At 33.8% G+C, this 17,329-nt stretch overlaps 11 non-coding genes across 11 annotated transcripts; all 11 read left to right on the top strand.

Annotated features, from left to right (window-relative positions):
• Positions 1 to 1,054: 1,054 nt before the first annotated feature.
• On the top strand, positions 1,055 to 1,270 carry LOC114472590 (small nucleolar RNA U3). The gene has a single exon (XR_003675150.1). It is a non-coding gene; the product is annotated as a small nucleolar RNA U3 (small nucleolar RNA).
• A 1,134-nt stretch (positions 1,271 to 2,404) lies between these two features.
• LOC114472638 (small nucleolar RNA U3) lies at positions 2,405 to 2,619 on the top strand. Its single transcript, XR_003675163.1, has one exon. It is a non-coding gene; the product is annotated as a small nucleolar RNA U3 (small nucleolar RNA).
• A 2,105-nt stretch (positions 2,620 to 4,724) lies between these two features.
• On the top strand, positions 4,725 to 4,939 carry LOC114472525 (small nucleolar RNA U3). Its single transcript, XR_003675136.1, has one exon. It is a non-coding gene; the product is annotated as a small nucleolar RNA U3 (small nucleolar RNA).
• Positions 4,940 to 5,512: 573 nt separating this feature from the next.
• On the top strand, positions 5,513 to 5,728 carry LOC114472510 (small nucleolar RNA U3). Its single transcript, XR_003675133.1, has one exon. It is a non-coding gene; the product is annotated as a small nucleolar RNA U3 (small nucleolar RNA).
• A 1,409-nt stretch (positions 5,729 to 7,137) lies between these two features.
• LOC114472490 (small nucleolar RNA U3) lies at positions 7,138 to 7,352 on the top strand. Its single transcript, XR_003675122.1, has one exon. It is a non-coding gene; the product is annotated as a small nucleolar RNA U3 (small nucleolar RNA).
• A 573-nt stretch (positions 7,353 to 7,925) lies between these two features.
• Positions 7,926 to 8,141, top strand: LOC114472483 (small nucleolar RNA U3). The gene has a single exon (XR_003675120.1). It is a non-coding gene; the product is annotated as a small nucleolar RNA U3 (small nucleolar RNA).
• A 3,023-nt stretch (positions 8,142 to 11,164) lies between these two features.
• Positions 11,165 to 11,379, top strand: LOC114472502 (small nucleolar RNA U3). The gene has a single exon (XR_003675129.1). It is a non-coding gene; the product is annotated as a small nucleolar RNA U3 (small nucleolar RNA).
• Positions 11,380 to 11,952: 573 nt separating this feature from the next.
• LOC114472582 (small nucleolar RNA U3) lies at positions 11,953 to 12,168 on the top strand. The gene has a single exon (XR_003675148.1). It is a non-coding gene; the product is annotated as a small nucleolar RNA U3 (small nucleolar RNA).
• Positions 12,169 to 13,580: 1,412 nt separating this feature from the next.
• Positions 13,581 to 13,796, top strand: LOC114472489 (small nucleolar RNA U3). Its single transcript, XR_003675121.1, has one exon. It is a non-coding gene; the product is annotated as a small nucleolar RNA U3 (small nucleolar RNA).
• Positions 13,797 to 14,362: 566 nt separating this feature from the next.
• On the top strand, positions 14,363 to 14,579 carry LOC114472555 (small nucleolar RNA U3). The gene has a single exon (XR_003675145.1). It is a non-coding gene; the product is annotated as a small nucleolar RNA U3 (small nucleolar RNA).
• Positions 14,580 to 15,980: 1,401 nt separating this feature from the next.
• LOC114472657 (small nucleolar RNA U3) lies at positions 15,981 to 16,194 on the top strand. The gene has a single exon (XR_003675167.1). It is a non-coding gene; the product is annotated as a small nucleolar RNA U3 (small nucleolar RNA).
• The last annotated feature ends 1,135 nt before the right edge of the window (positions 16,195 to 17,329 follow it).

Below are 17,329 nucleotides of genomic sequence, written 5' to 3'. Positions count from 1 at the left end.
TCAGTGACATAATCTTCATAAGTCGGTGGTTAGATGTTCCAGCAGAACTGATTTTCTGTGTTTTGGTTTCTATGGGTAATGTTAAAACATCAAAGCTGATGTGAAATAATAAATAATGCCAATTTATTTAAATTTATTTTATTTCTTTTTAGGAGCTTTGAGGAAAGGAGTATGATCAGAGTGGTAGGGAGGTTATGTACTTTATTTAATAATGCAGCAAGCTAATACTTTTAAATAATTTTGGAGTGTGTTAAACCAATAACCTGCTAACACCTACTTGTTTGTGTTTCTCTTGTATTAGTTTGTTTAAGATTAGAATAGGACATGGGGTAGTTCACAGGTGACTAAAAAGTACTTTTTCAGTCCCTCACCATCATATCTGTCATGTTTCTCATGATCTCCACTGCTCTTTGGTAATCAGCTAATTATCCCCCTCCTCAATGTGTGAAGGGGGATATAGGTTTGAACTCCCTCCGTCCGTCCGAGTTAAAGAGAACAGCTTTTCTCAGAAACCGCTTAAGATAGAGTTAGTAATTTTATATTCTGATGTGATAATATTTTCTTTTGTATGAATCTAAGTTCTTAGATTTAGGAAAAGGTTGTGAGTCATAATGACAACCAATCTGGCGTGGGATGTTGATGACTATGTCTTTTTGTTATTGATATTGTAAGTCTTTAACTTGTATGTTATCATTCAGTATTTTTTTCATTGTTAAAACTAAAGAATATTTACACTTATCACATCTGAGCACTATAATATTTAGAATATGTTTTTATATGCCACTATTATTTATTTGTTCATTCATTCATGTTATTTATTCAAAACAGCTGCATGATTAAAAAGTCCAATGTCGTGTAAAGGCTTTGACACAAGACATTCTTGGCATTGAAATATAAGACTTGAGCAATTTTAGTTCCATTTGTGCCTTGAACATAAAAGTTTGTGGTTCCATCACTTTAATGTAGCTGTGTTTGATCATCAAATCAACAGTAAAACCATGAGTGAAATGTTCTAGTGAGAGCATGAGGTTCCTTCTGTCAACAGGAGAAAGTTAAGACTTTACTTTCAGGGATCATTTCTATAGTTTATGACTTGAGAAATGTGTTTCTAAAGTGTCTGGTCTCACCATCCACGATGATGAGTCATGATACTCCTTTCTGAGCGTGAAGTGGGCAGAGAGACATGATTACGTTCATATGTTCTCTGTCGTTGAGGATCGTTCTTGGTTCTTTTCAGGAGCTTTGAGGAAAGGAGTATGATCAGAGTGGTAGTGGTTTTATATGTAATGGTAACGTTGGTCATTTGATTCTGAATTAGTACAGTGACTCCTTCACTAATATTGATTTTGTAATTTTAACTGACTGATGTTCATGTATCATTATATTCTTGAACTTTAGGTGGTTTTTTCTTCTATGGACTATTTAAAGTCTTAGACAGAATCTGGACAAAAGTTAAGTGTCTCGTCAAAAACAACAAGTTAACATTTGTGAAGTCAAAGTTGAGTGTTTTTTTTGTCAAAATCAACACTAAACATTGTCTAATCACATTATTGAACAAAGCTGTAATTTTTTTTTTTTTTTAACTCATTCAGTGACAAAACCCTCATCAGTTAGTGGTTAGACGTCCAAGCAGAACTAATTTTCTGTGTTTTGGTTCCTACGGGGAATGTTAAAACAACATACGAGTGCATCAGTGGCTGATGTGAATTCATAAAGAATTCCAATTTATTTAAACAACAACAAATGTTCCATTTTGGATTGGTCTTTATACTTGCAATAATTTGATTTTATATCCATTTTTTAAAGACGAACCATTTATCAGGCAAATGGTTGTGATTCTGTCACACTAATAATACTTGCTGTGAAGTATGCAATAGTATGTTTAGTTACTTATTAATTGAAATATTCTTGGATTGATTGATTTATCGTTGTTAATTTCATTCAGTGACAAAACTCTCATAAGTAGGTGGTTAGACGTCCCAGCAGAACTGGTTTGGTTTCTATGGTGAATGTCAGAACAACATGTAAGTGCATCAATGGCTGATGTGAAACAATAAGGAATGCCAATTTATTTAAGAAAGAACAGGAAATATTCTAGTTTTGATTAATCATTATAATTGCAATATTTTGATTTGATATCTAATCTAAAAAAAACAACTATTCATTCAAAAACAATGTGACGATGCAACAGTTTTGGGGCGCAAGGCATTCTGGGACCCAGACAATGAATTATAAAATATATGTTTGTTCTTTAAAGCAACTGTGATTTAAACACAAATATTTGTGATTCTTTCACATTGATAATTTGTAGCTGTGACTGTGTTTGTTTGATGATTAAAAGTAAAAACATGAGTGAGATGTTCTAGTGAGAGCATGAGGTTCCATCTGTCAACATGAGAAAGTTAAGACTATACTTTCAGGCATCATTTCAATAGTTCATGACTTGAGAAATGTGTTTCTAAAGTGTCTGGTCTCACTACCCACGATGATGAGTTATGATACTCCTTTCTGAGCGTGAAGCAGGCAGAGAGAAATGATTCAGTTCATATGTTCTCTGTCATTGAGGATTGTTCTTGGTTCTTTTAAGAACTTTGAGGAAAGGAGTATGATCAGAGTGGTAGATTTATATGTGATGAAAATCACTGTAAGTTAGAGCTGGGCAATATATCGAATATACTCGATATATCGCAGCTTGCAGTCTGTGCGGTGTTAAAAATGACCATACCGTTAAACTCGCGGACTTTTTTTTTTTTTTTTTGATTTTTTTTTTTTTTTGAAATGTCATTGTAACCCACGTCATAAAGAAATGTATTATATTTATATTATTTAATTATATTATATTTAGCAGAAGTAAATTTATTATAACATCTACTCTTCAGTTATTTATATACAATATTATTTCACCGCACTAATAGACTGCACTGACGTCACTCATCCACACGCACACACGCCAGCCAATCACAGACCAGTATCCTAGTATAAACAGGAAGCATGAGATACGGGTGGAGAAGGCTTGAATACGGGAAACGATCAAGCAGCAGCTGAAAACGCAGCATATGAACGGTAGCACGCACACCCGGTGCTCAGCAGACAGCACTTTACTAACTGTGCAGACCAGCGGTTGTGCCTTGCACCTGACAAAAGGAGCGATCGGCAGCAGAACGGAGGACTTTGTATAGGCGACTCAGATTGCATCGGCCAGGTTTTTTAAACCCCCCATGGATCTAAAGATGGTGAACTACCCACGGAGATGACGTAGTGGACGGTGAACTGCAGGTCTACCAGAGCGGTAGGACCGCCGCACCGATCCTCTTACCAGGAACGCATGAACTACAATCCTACCAGGGTGGTAGGATCAACTTTATTTAATTAGGTTCTCTTCCAGTGGACCAACCCAACGAACTTCAGTCCTACCAGGGTGGTAGGACTGACTTCATTTTTCGTTTGAGTGGAACTATTTTTTTTTCCCCAGGCTGTGACGCCTTATGAACTGAGCTAAATCCCAGCGGGTGAACTGGAGTCTGTTTTGAGACCACTTTTGTTTATTATTATTTTCTGTAATATAATAAATCCATGGTACTTATTTTCTATAAACAACAAATTGTCTGTCTATTCTCTGCACATCTTAGTAATCATTCCCAACTCACACTTGAACCTAGAAACTAATCTCAGAGAAAAAAATTATTAACCAACAGTAAATGTACAATTGACTACATCATCTTAATGACAACATGCACAAAAGGGCACTATTTGTTTTAAAATATTGTAGTGGCATTATGTACAAAAAGTGCACTTTAATTTTGTGTTTTGAAATGCCATGTGAGTTGCATCCTGCACTAATGTCTTGTTTTGAAATGTCTCTGTGACAATTTTGCACAGAACGTGCACTTTCTGTTGACAATTTTATGTTTGAGCCACTCACTGTTTAATAAATACAGTTATGTCAACTTTGACTTAGTTGTGATATCCCCTTTTTTGCATGAAAGTTTAAAATTGGCATATATTAATGCAGTATGATCAAGAATGTTTTAATGTAGACATATAGAATCATCATACTGGTGTGATTTTGTGCATCAAAGTGTTAATTCAAGGGTAATGCAAAATATCGAGATATATATCGTGTATCGTGACATGGCCTAAAAATATCGCGGTATTTATAAAAGGCCATATCGCCCAGCCCTACTGTAAGTTATACAATAATATATGTTTTTTAACTGTTTTAAAGACAATTTATCTTTGTTTAACTTATTCAATGACATAACCCTCATAAGTCAGTGGTTAGATGTTCCAGCAGAACTGATTTTCTGTGTTTTGGTTTCTACGGGTAATGTTAAAACATCCCAGTGCATCAAAGCTGATGTGAAATAATAAATAATGCCAATTTATTTATAAAATGAAAAGGAAATATTCTAGTTTGAATTAGTCTTTATACTTGCAATATTTCGATTTTATATCTAATCTTTTGATACAAAAATTCAACTATTCATTCAAAAACAATCTGACGACGTAACAGTTTTGACCCAAGGCATTCTGGGACTTGGGCAATGAATTATAAAATCAGTGTTTTTTCTTTAAAGCAACTGTGATTTGAAAACAAATGTTTGTGATTCTTTCACGTTGATAATTTGTAGCTGTGACTGTGTTTGTTTGATGATTAAAAGTAAAAACATGAGTGAGATGTTCTAGTGAGAGCATGAGGTTCCTTCTGTCAACATGAGAAAGTTAAGACTATACTTTTAGGGATCATTTCTATAGTTCATGACTTGAGAAATGTGTTTCTAAAGTGTCTGGTCTCACTACCCACGATGATGAGTCATGATACTTCTTTCTGAGCGTGAAGCAGGCAGAGAGAAATGATTCAGTTCATATGTTCTCTGTCATTGAGGATTGTTCTTGGTTCTTTTAAGAACTTTGAGGAAAGGAGTATGATCAGAGTGGTACATTTATATGTGATGAAAATCAATGTAAGTTATACAATAACATATATTGTTTAACTGTTTTAGTGACAAATCTATCTTTGTTTAACTTATTCAGTGACATAATCCTCATAAGTCGGTGGTTAGATGTTCCAGCAGAACTGATTTTCTGTGTTTTGGTTTCTACGGGTAATGTTAAAACATCCCAGTGCATCAAAGCTGATGTGAAATAATAAATAATGCAAATTTATTTAAAAAATGAAAAGGAAATATTCTGGTTTGAATTAGTCTTTATACTTGCAATAATTCAAATTTTTTTTTAAATCACATCTTTTAAAAAGACTTAACCATTTAGCCAAAAACAATCTGATGACGTAACAGATTTTGGCGCGAGGCATTCTGGGAGTGGATCAATAATATCCAAGTCTAAGTATTTTCTTCATAGTTTATGTGATTTAAATGCAAAAATGTTAGTGATTCTGTTAGGTTAATCATACGTAGGTGTGAATATGTGGTTATTTGACGAAACAAAATGAAAACGTGAGTGAGATGGTCTGGTCTGAGAATGACACCCCTGCTGCCAACATCAGGAAGTTAAGACTATACTTTCAGGGATCATTTCTATAGTTTTTGACTTGAGAAATGTGTTTCTAAAGTGTCTGGTCTCACCATCCACGATGATGAGTTATGATACTCCTTTCTGAGCGTGAAGTGGGCAGAGAGACATGATTAAGTTCATATGTTCTCTGTCGTTGAGGATCGTTCTTTGTTCCTTTTAGGGACCTTGAGGAAAGGAGTATGATCAGAGTGGTAGTGGTTGTATATGTAATGGTAACGTTGGTCATTTGATTCCAAATTAATACAGTTACTCCTTCACTAATTTTGATTTTGTAAATTTAACTGACTGTTGTTCATGTATCATAATATTGCTGAACTTTAGGTGGTTTATTCTTCTATGGATTATTTAAAGTTTTAGACAGAATCTGGACAAAAGTTAAGTGTCTCGTCAAAAACAACAAGTTAACATTTGTGAAGTGAAAGTTAAGTGTTTTTTTGTCAAAATCAACACTAAACATTGTCTAATCACATTAATGAACAAAGCTGTAATTAAAGTTCAGTGATATGTGTAGAAAAATAGAAAATCGATGCGTATGATCATGTGCAATAGGCTCATGACTGAGGAAAATACAGATTAAACCTCAGCAGGACTTTTTCCCACAACTGCTTTATTGGTGAGTTGGAATGGACTTTAGTTTTATTCTAGTAGAAAATGTTGTGATAAACTAATGAGTAACTCTTATTTAAGCAGCTAGCAGAGAAAGCATTTTTATAAATGTAATTACAGAGTAAATATATAGCGTTGGTTTTATTTATCCAGGTTTGCTAAAATACTTTAGATACAATATTGGACCTTCATGTAAAAATAAACTGATTTCTGCACATGAAAATGTGCATAATTTGATTTCAAAAATGTTTTGGCTGTATATTGAGGTAATATAGTAATATACATGAAAATATATTAGGTCCATTTAGTTTTTAATTGATAACATTGTGGTAATCCGTTGTATAAATTGAGTAAAATGGTTATTTTCCCTGTATTAAGAAAGAAACACTGCCCTCTTGTGTCATTGTTTTGAATCGCATTTTGTAAACATTAAAAAGTGTATTTAAATCTTCCCAGTAAAGTATAGGCTATTATTTTCACACCAGTTAATTTATTGACAGATTTTTTGATTTTTTCTTCTTTGTTTAACTCATTCAATGACAAAACACTCATAAGTTTGTGATTAGACGTCCCAGCAGAACTGATTTGGTTTCTATGGTGAATGTCAGAACAACACGTAAGTGCATCGATGGCTGATGTGAAATAATAAGGAATGCCAATTTATTTAAAAAAGAACAGGAAATATTCTTGTTTGGATTAATCATTATAATTGCAATATTTTGATTTTATATCTAATCTAAAAAAAAACAACTATTCATTCAAAAACAATGTGACGATGCAACAGTTTTGGGCGCAAGGCATTCTGGGACCAAGACAATGAATCATAAAATATATGTTTGTTCTTTAAAGCAACTGTGATTTGAACACAAATATTTGTGATTCTCTCACGTTGATAATTTGTAGCTGTGACTGTGTTTGTTTGATGATTAAAAGTAAAAACATGAGTGAGATGTTCTAGTGAGAGCATGAGGTTCCTTCTGTCAACATGAGAAAGTTAAGACTATACTTTCAGGGATCATTTCTATAGTTCATGACTTGAGAAATGTGTTTCTAAAGTGTCTGGTCTCACTACCCACGATGATGAGTTATGATACTCCTTTCTGAGCGTGAAGCAGGCAGAGAGAAATGATTCAGTTCATATGTTCTCTGTCATTGAGGATTGTTCTTGGTTTTTTTAAGAACTTTGAGGAAAGGAGTATGATCAGAGTGGTAGATTTATATGTGATGAAAATCACTGTAAGTTATACAATAACATATATTGTTTAACTGTTTTAGTGACAAATCTATCTTTGTTTAACTTATTCAGTGACATAAGCCTCATAAGTTGGTGGTTAGATGTTCCAGCAGAACTGATTTTCTGTGTTTTGGTTTCTACGGGTAATGTTAAAACATCCCAGTGCATCAAAGCTGATGTGAAATAATAAATAATGCAAATTTATTTAAAAAATGAAAAGGAAATATTCTGGTTTGAATTAGTCTTTATACTTGCAATAATTCAAATTTTTTTTTAAATCACATCTTTTAAAAAGACTTAACCATTTAGCCAAAAACAATCTGATGACGTAACAGATTTTGGCGCGAGGCATTCTGGGAGTGGAGCAATAATATCCAAGTCTAAGTATTTTCTTCATAGTTTATGTGATTTAAATGCAAAAATGTTAGTGATTCTGTTAGGTTAATCATACGTAGGTGTGAATGTGTGGTTATTTGACGAAACAAAATGAAAACGTGAGTGAGATGGTCTGGTCTGAGAATGACACCCCTGCTGCCAACATCAGGAAGTTAAGACTATACTTTCAGGGATCATTTCTATAGTTTTTGACTTGAGAAATGTGTTTCTAAAGTGTCTGGTCTCACCATCCACGATGATGAGTTATGATACTCCTTTCTGAGCGTGAAGTGGGCAGAGAGAAATGATTACGTTTATATGTTCTCTGTCATTGAGGATCGTTCTTGGTTCCTTTTAGGGACCTTGAGGAAAGGAGTATGATCAGAGTGGTAGTGGTTGTATATGTAATAATAATGTTGGTCATTTGATTCCAAATTAGTACAGTGACTCCTTCACTAATTTTGATTTTGTAATTTTAACTGACTGTTGTTCATGTATCATAATATTGCGGAACTTTAGGTGGTTTATTCTTCTATGGACTATTTAAAGTTTTTGACAGAATCTGGACAAAAGTTAAGTGTCTCGTCAAAAACAACAAGTTAACATTTGTGAAGTCAAAGTTAAGTGTTTTTTTGTCAAAATCAACACTAAACATTGTCTAATCACATTAATGAACAAAGCTGTAATTAAAGTTCAGTGATATGTGTAGAAAAATATAAAATCGATGCGTATGAGCATGTGCAATAGGCTCCTGACTGAGGAAAATACAGATTAAACCTCAGCAGGACTTTTTCCCACAACTGCTTTATTGGTGAGTTGGAATGGACTTTAGTTTTATTCTAGTAGAAAATGTTGTGATAAACTAATGAGTAACTGTTATTTAAGCAGCTAGCAGAGAAAGCATTTTTATAAATGTAATTACAGAGTAAATATATAGCGTTGGTTTGATTTATCCAGGTTTGCTAAAATACTTTAGATACAATATTGGACCTTCATGTAAAAATAAACTGATTTCTGCACATGAAAATGTGCCTAATTTGATTTCAAAAATGTTTTGGCTGTATATTGAGGTAATATAGTAATATACATGAAAATATATTAGGTCCATTTAGTTTTTAATTGATAACATAGTGGTAATCCGTTGTATAAATTGAGTAAAATGGTTATTTTCCCTGTATTAAGAAAGAAACACTGCCCTCTTGTGTCATTGTTTTGAATCGCGTTTTTTAAACATTAAAAAGTGTATTTAAATCTTCCCAGTAAAGTATATCCTATTATTTTCACACCAGTTAATTTAGTGACAGATTTTTTGATTTTTTCTTCTTTGTTTAACTCATTCAATGACAAAACACTCATAAGTTTAGGGCTGAAACGATTCCTCGAGTAACTCGAGTAATTCGAATACAAAAAAGCCTCGAGGCAAATTTTCTGCCTCGAGGCTTCTTTTAATTCACGTTGCCATGGTATCACTCCCGCTTTGAAGACCACTCCGCAGCTCCGAGATCATTGTTTCACACGGACTGTAATACTGACGCGCATTTAACAAGTGGCGGTATTTATTTTGCTCACACACAAACAATGGCCGAAAATGAAAGAAGTTCTTTTAAAAGACAGAAAATGTCCAAGGTGTGGAATCATTTTACGCTGCGTAAAGCGGACAACATGGTGCAGTGTATTTACTGCAAAACGGACCTGGCGTACCATAACAGTACATCCTCGATGCTGCAGCACCTGAATAGAAAGCACCCCCACGTTAACAGTGCTTCTCCGAGCGGACTCGGCCCGTCAACAAGGTAACGTATTTTTACGATTACTAACTGACACTATCGCTTTTCAGAATATTTGTGCAGTGCTTGTAATTATTAATAGCCTGTCATGAGCTGACAGTGCCAACAAGGCATGACAAATAACGAGAGAGAAAATGCACCAAAATCTCATTAATTTATCCCTCCTCACCGCAAACTCCGCTCGCGGGCACATGCACGCGCGCGCGAGCACACACACACACCAGTGGCGGCTGCTGGTCTTTCATGGAGGAGAAGCTCATTTTCTGCCTACTTCAGAAAATGTATCTGTTTATTTAAATGTGAATTCTAGTAGAATTCACATTTTGTTGTCAACAACTATTTGTAGATTATCACACACGCACGCGCGCGCGCGCACGCAGCAGCTACTGCTGCGCGCTGGAGTGTGAGTGTTTGGTGAAAAGTCTCACAACACAAGCAGTAACAGTCTCCACAAACACCAAAAACAGACACTAGGTTTGTCAGAAGTTGATTCGCTATGAGAGGATCAGCAAAGTCTCCGTGTCAACACAGAGCAACGGACTGAAATATTTGAAAAACCCGCCTGTGTGCTTACAACGTCATACTCTCTGATTGGCTCATTTCGCTGTCAATCAAAATTGAATTAGCCTGAGACAGATCATCCAATCATCATCCATTATTCCAGCGTCCGGAACGGACAGATCCAGCCCACTGCTCCATAGACCTCCTGTGAAGCCCGGCGTCCGATGGGCGGGACTAAGTGCGTCATAACCGAGCATTTATCCAATGAGCGTCTAGTTTGACTGCAGTGGATAAACCCCTAAATACTCTCCCAACCACCATTTGCTCGTTTAAAGGCTTGCACATGCAAGTTCTCTTTTTTTTCTGTTTTGTACCTGTACATTTTTTGTTATTTATTTTTTGTCCTCAAATGGGCTTTCACAGAAAGATTTGTTAAACAGGCTTAGTTTTGGAGCCAATTGTTAAGCGTGAAGTGTTGAGTTTAAATAAAAACGCTTTTTGAGAGGAATAACAGTCAATTGCATGCTCATTTTAAGAGGCCTTTCATGTTGCATTACACACTATTGATATAGTTATTTAAAAGCACAAAAGTGTAATTTATTTGATTACTCGATTAATCGATGGAAAAATCGACAGAATACTCGATTCCAAAATTATTCGATAGTTGCAGCCCTACATAAGTTTGTGATTAGACGTCCCAGCAGAACTGATTTGGTTTCTATGGTGAATGTCAGAACAACACGTAAGTGCATCGATGGCTGATGTGAAACAATAAGGAATGCCAATTTATTTAAATAAGAACAGGAAATATTCTTGTTTGAATTAATCATTATAATTGCAATATTTTGATTTGATATCTAATCTAAAAAAAAACAACAACTATTCATTCAAAAACAATGTGACGATGCAACAGTTTTGGGGCGCAAGGCATTCTGGGACCCAGACAATGAATTATAAAATATATGTTTGTTCTTTAAAGCAACTGTGATTTGAAAACAAATATTTGTGATTCGTTCACGTTGATAATTTGTAGCTGTGACTGTGTTTGTTTGATGATTAAAAGTAAAAACATGAGTGAGATGTTCTAGTGAGAGCATGAGGTTCCTTCTGTCAACATGAGAAAGTTAAGACTATACTTTCAGGGATCATTTCTATAGTTCATGACTTGAGAAATGTGTTTCTAAAGTGTCTGGTCTCACCATCCACGATGATGAGTCATGATACTCCTTTCTGAGCGTGAAGCAGGCAGAGAGAAATGATTCAGTTCATATGTTCTCTGTCATTGAGGATTGTTCTTGGTTCTTTTAAGAACTTTGAGGAAAGGAGTATGATCAGAGTGGTAGATTTATATGTGATGAAAATCACTGTAAGTTATACAATAACATATATTTTTTAACAGTTTTAGTGACAAATCTATCTTTATTTAACTCATTTAATAACATAACCCTCATAAGTCAGTGGTTAGATGTTCCAGCAGAACTGAGTTTCTGCGTTTTGGTTTCTACGGGTAATGTTAAAACATCCCAGTGCATCAAAGCTGATGTGAAATAATAAATAATGCGAATTTATTGAAAGAATGAAAAGGAAATATCCCACTTTAAATTAGTCTTTATACTTGCAATAATTCAATTTTTTTTTTAAATCACATCTTTTAAAAAGACTTAACCATTTAGCCAAAAACAATCTGATGACGTAACAGATTTTGGCGCGAGGCAATCTGGGAGTGGAGCAATAATATCCAAGTCTAAGTATTTTCTTCATAGTTTATGTGATTTAAATGCAAAAATGTTAGTGATTCTGTTAGGTTAATCATATGTAGGTGTGAATGTGTGGTTATTTGACGAAACAAAATGAAAACGTGAGTGAGATGGTCTGGTCTGAGAATGACACCCCTGCTGCCAACAACAGGAAGTTAAGACTATACTTTCAGGGATCATTTCTATAGTTTTTGACTTGAGAAATGTGTTTCTAAAGTGTCTGGTCTCACCATCCACGATGATGAGTTATGATACTCCTTTCTGAGCGTGAAGTGGGCAGAGAGACATGATTAAATTCATATGTTCTCTGTCGTTGAGGATTGTTCTTAGTTCCTTTTAGGGACCTTGAGGAAAGGAGTATGATCAGAGTGGTAGTGGTTGTATATGTAATGGTAATGTAGGTCGTTTGATTCTAAATTAGTACAGTGACTCCTTTATAAATTCTGATTTTATACTTTTTATTGACTGATGTTCATGTATCATTATATTGCTGAACTTTGGGTGGTTATTTCTTCTATGGACTATTTAAAGTGTTAGAACGAATCTGGACAAAAGTTAAGTGTCTTGTCAAAAACAACAAGTTAACATTTGTGAAGTCAAAGTTAAGTGTTTTTTTGTCAAAATCAACACTAAACATTGTCTAATCACATTAATGAACAAAGCTGTAATTAAAGTTCAGTGATATGTGTAGAAAAATAGAAAATCGATGTGTATGATCATGTGCAATAGGCTCATGACTGAGGAAAATACAGATTAAACCTCAGCAGGACTTTTTCCCACAACTTGCTTTATTGGTGAGTTGGAATGGACTTTAGTTTTATTCTAGTAGAAAATGTTGTGATAAACTAATGAGTAACTGTTATTTAAGCAGCTAGCAGAGAAAGCATTTTTATAAATGTATTTACAGAGTAAATATATAGCGTTGGTTTTATTTATCCAGGTTTGCTAAAATACTTTAGATACAATATTGGACCTTCATGTAAAAATAAACTGATTTCTGCACATGAAAATGTGCATAATTTGATTTCAAAAATGTTTTGGCTGTATATTGAGGTAATATAGTAATATACATGAAAATATATTAGGTCCATTTAGTTTTTAATTGATAACATTGTGGTAATCCGTTGTATAAATTGAGTAAAATGGTTATTTTCCCTGTATTAAGAAAGAAACACTGCCCTCTTGTGTCATTGTTTTGAATCGCGTTTTGTAAACATTAAAAGGAGTATTTAAATCTTCCCAGTAAAGTATATCCTATTATTTTCACACCAGTTAATTTAGTGACAGATTTTTTGATTTTTTCTTCTTTGTTTAACTCATTCAATGACAAAACACTCATAAGTTTGTGGTTAGACGTCCCAGCAGAACTGATTTGGTTTCTATGGTGAATGTGAGAACAACACGTAAGTGCATCGATGGCTGATGTGAAACAATAAGGAATGCCAATTTATTTAAAAAAGAACAGGAAATGTTCTTGTTTGGATTAATCATTATAATTGCAATATTTTGATTTGATATCTAATCTAAAAAAAAAACAACTATTCAGTCAAAAACAATGTGACGATGCAACAGTTTTGGGGCGAAAGGCATTCTGGGACCCAGACAATGAATTATAAAATATATGTTTGTTCTTTAAAGCAACTGTGATTTGAACACAAATATTTGTGATTCTCTCACGTTGATAATTTGTAGCTGTGACTGTGTTTGTTTGATGATTAAAAGTAAAACCATGAGTGAGATGTTCTAGTGAGAGCATGAGGTTCCTTCTGTCAACATGAGAAAGTTAAGACTGTACTTTCAGGGATCATTTCTATAGTTTTTGACTTGAGAAATGTGTTTCTAAAGTGTCTGGTCTCACTACCCACGATGATGAGTTATGATATTCCTTTCTGAGCGTGAAGCAGGCAGAGAGAAATGATTCAGTTCATATGTTCTCTGTCATTGAGGATCGTTCTTGGTTCTTTTTAGGAACTTTGAGGAAAGGAGTATGATCAGAGTGGTAGATTTATATGTGATGAAAATTACTGGAAGGTAACATACATTTTTTAAATGTTTTAGTGACAAATCTGTCTTTGTTTAACTTATTTAATAACATAACCCTCGTAAGTCAGTGGTTAGATGTTCCAGCAGAACTGAGTTTCTGCGTTTTGGTTTCTACGGGTAATGTTAAAACATCCCAGTGCATCAAAGCTGATGTGAAATAATAAATAATGCGAATTTATTGAAAGAATGAAAAGGAAATATTCTGGTTTGAATTAGTCTTTATACTTGCAATAATTCAATTTTTTTTTTAAATCACATCTTTTAAAAAGACTTAACCATTTAGCCAAAAACAATCTGATGACGTAACAGATTTTGGCGCGAGGCAATCTGGGAGTGGAGCAATAATATCCAAGTCTAAGTATTTTCTTCATAGTTTATGTGATTTAAATGCAAAAATGTTAGTGATTCTGTTAGGTTAATCATACGTAGGTGTGAATGTGTGGTTATTTGACGAAACAAAATGAAAACGTGAGTGAGATGGTCTGGTCTGAGAATGACACCCCTGCTGCCAACATCAGGAAGTTAAGACTATACTTTCAGGGATCATTTCTATAGTTTTTGACTTGAGAAATGTGTTTCTAAAGTGTCTGGTCTCACCATCCACGATGATGAGTTATGATACTCCTTTCTGAGCGTGAAGTGGACAGAGAGACATGATTACGTTTCATATGTTCTCTATCGTTGAGGATCGTTCTTGGTTCCTTTTAGGGACCTTGAGGAAAGGAGTATGTTCAGAGTGGTAGTGGTTGTATCTGTAATGGTAACGTTGGTCATTTGATTCCAAATTAGTACAGTGACTCCTTCACTAATTTTGATTTTGTAATTTTAACTGTATCATAATATTGCTGAACTTTTGGTGGTTTATTCTTCTATGGACTATTTAAAGTTTTTGACAGAATCTGGACTAAAGTTAAGTGTCTCGTCAAAAACAACAAGTTAACATTTGTGAAGTCAAAGTTAAGTGTTTTTTTGTCAAAATCAACACTAAACATTGTCTAATCACATTAATGAACAAAGCTGTAATTAAAGTTCAGTGATATGTGTAGAAAAATAGAAAATCGATGCGTATGATCATGTGCAATAGGCTCATGACTGAGGAAAATACAGATTAAACCTCAGCAGGACTTTTTCCCACAACTGCTTTATTGGTGAGTTGGAATGGACTTTAGTTTTATTCTAGTAGAAAATGTTGTGATAAACTAATGAGTAACTGTTATTTAAGCAGCTAGCAGAGAAAGCATTTTTATAAATGTAATTACAGAGTAAATATATAGCGTTGGTTTTATTTATCCAGGTTTGCTAAAATACTTTAGATACAATATTGGACCTTCATGTAAAAATAAACTGATTTCTGCACATGAAAATGTGCATAATTTGATTTCAAAAATGTTTTGGCTGTATATTGAGGTAATATAGTAATATACATGAAAATATATTAGGTCAATTTAGTTTTTAATTGATAACATTGTGGTAATCCGTTGTATAAATTGAGTAAAATGGTTATTTTCCCTGTATTAAGAAAGAAACACTGCCCTCTTGTGTCATTGTTTTGAATCGCGTTTTGTAAACATTAAAAAGTGTATTTAAATCTTCCCAGTAAAGTATATCCTATTATTTTCACACCAGTTAATTTAGTGACAGATTTTTTTGATTTTTTCTTCTTTGTTTAACTCATTCAATGACAAAACTCTCATAAGTAGGTGGCTAGACATCCATGCAGAACTGATTTGGTTTCTATGGTGAATGTCAGAACAACACGTAAGTGCATCGATGGCTGATGTGAAACAATAAGGAATGCCAATTTATTTAAAAAAGAACAGGAAATATTCTTGTTTGAATTAATCATTATAATTGCAATATTTTGATTTGATATCTAATCTAAAAAAAAACAACAACTATTCATTCAAAAACAATGTGACGATGCAACAGTTTTGGGGCGCAAGGCATTCTGGGACCCAGACAATGAATTATAAAATATATGTTTGTTCTTTAAAGCAACTGTGATTTGAACACAAATATTTGTGATTCGTTCACGTTGATAATTTGTAGCGGTGACTGTGTTTGTTTGATGATTAAAAGTAAAAACATGAGTGAGATGTTCTAGTGAGAGCATGAGGTTCCTTCTGTCAACATGAGAAAGTTAAGACTACTTTCAGGGATCATTTCTATAGTTCATGACTTGAGAAATGTGTTTCTAAAGTGTCTGGTCTCACTACCCACGATGATGAGTTATGATACTCCTTTCTGAGAGTGAAGTGGGCAGAGAGAAATGATTACGTTCAAATGTTCTCTGTCGTTGAGGATCGTTCTTGGTTCCTTTTAGGGACCTTGAGGAAAGGAGTATGATCAGAGTGGTAGTGGTTGTATATGTAATGGTAACGTTGGTCATTTGATTCTGAATTAGTACAGTGACTCCTTCACTAATTTTGATTTTGTAATTTTAACTGACTGTTGTTCATGTATCATAATATTGCTGAACTTTAGGTGGTTTATTCTTCTATGGACTATTTAAAGTTTTTGACAGAATTTGGACAAAAGTTAAGTGTCTCGTCAAAAACAACAAGTTAACATTTGTGAAGTCAAAGTTAAGTGTTTTTTTGTCAAAATCAACACTAAACATTGTCTAATCACATTAATGAACAAAGCTGTAATTAAAGTTCAGTGTTATATGTAGAAAAATATAAAATCGATGCGTATGAGCATGTGCAATAGGCTCATGACTGAGGAAAATACAGATTAAACCTCAGCAGGACTTTTTCCCACAACTGCTTTATTGGTGAGTTGGAATGGACTTTAGTTTTATTCTAGTAGAAAATGTTGTGATAAACTAATGAGTAACTGTTATTTAAGCAGCTAGCAGAGAAAGCATTTTTATAAATGTAATTACAGAGTAAATATATAGCGTTGGTTTTATTTATCCAGGTTTGCTAAAATACTTTAGATACAATATTGGACCTTCATGTAAAAATAAACTGATTTCTGCACATTAAAATGTGCATAATTTGATTTCAAAAATGTTTTGGCTGTATATTGAGGTAATATAGTAATATACATGAAAATATATTAGGTTCATTTAGTTTTTAATTGATAACATTGTGGTAATCCATTGTATAAATTGAGTAAAATGGTTATTTTCCCTGTATTAAGAAAGAAACACTGCCCTCTTGTGTCATTGTTTTGAATCGCGTTTTGTAAACATTAAAAAGTGTATTTAAATCTTCCCAGTAAAGTATATCCTATTAGTTTCACACCAGTTAATTTAGTGACAGATTTTTTTGATTTTTTCTTCTTTGTTTAACTCATTCAATGACAAAACTCTCATAAGTTTGTGATTAGACGTCCCAGCAGAACTGATTTGGTTTCTATGGTGAATGTCAGAACAACACGTAAGTGCATCGATGGCTGATGTGAAACAGTAAGGAATGCCAATTTATTTAAGAAAGAACAGGAAATATTCTTGTTTGGATTAATCATTATAATTGCAATATTTT

This window comes from Gouania willdenowi, chromosome 1 (genome assembly GCF_900634775.1).
Source record: "Gouania willdenowi chromosome 1, fGouWil2.1, whole genome shotgun sequence".
NCBI lineage: Eukaryota > Metazoa > Chordata > Actinopteri > Blenniiformes > Gobiesocidae > Gouania > Gouania willdenowi.
Note: the sequence above shows the minus strand (reverse complement) of the source record. Positions and strands in the feature narration are given on the sequence as shown.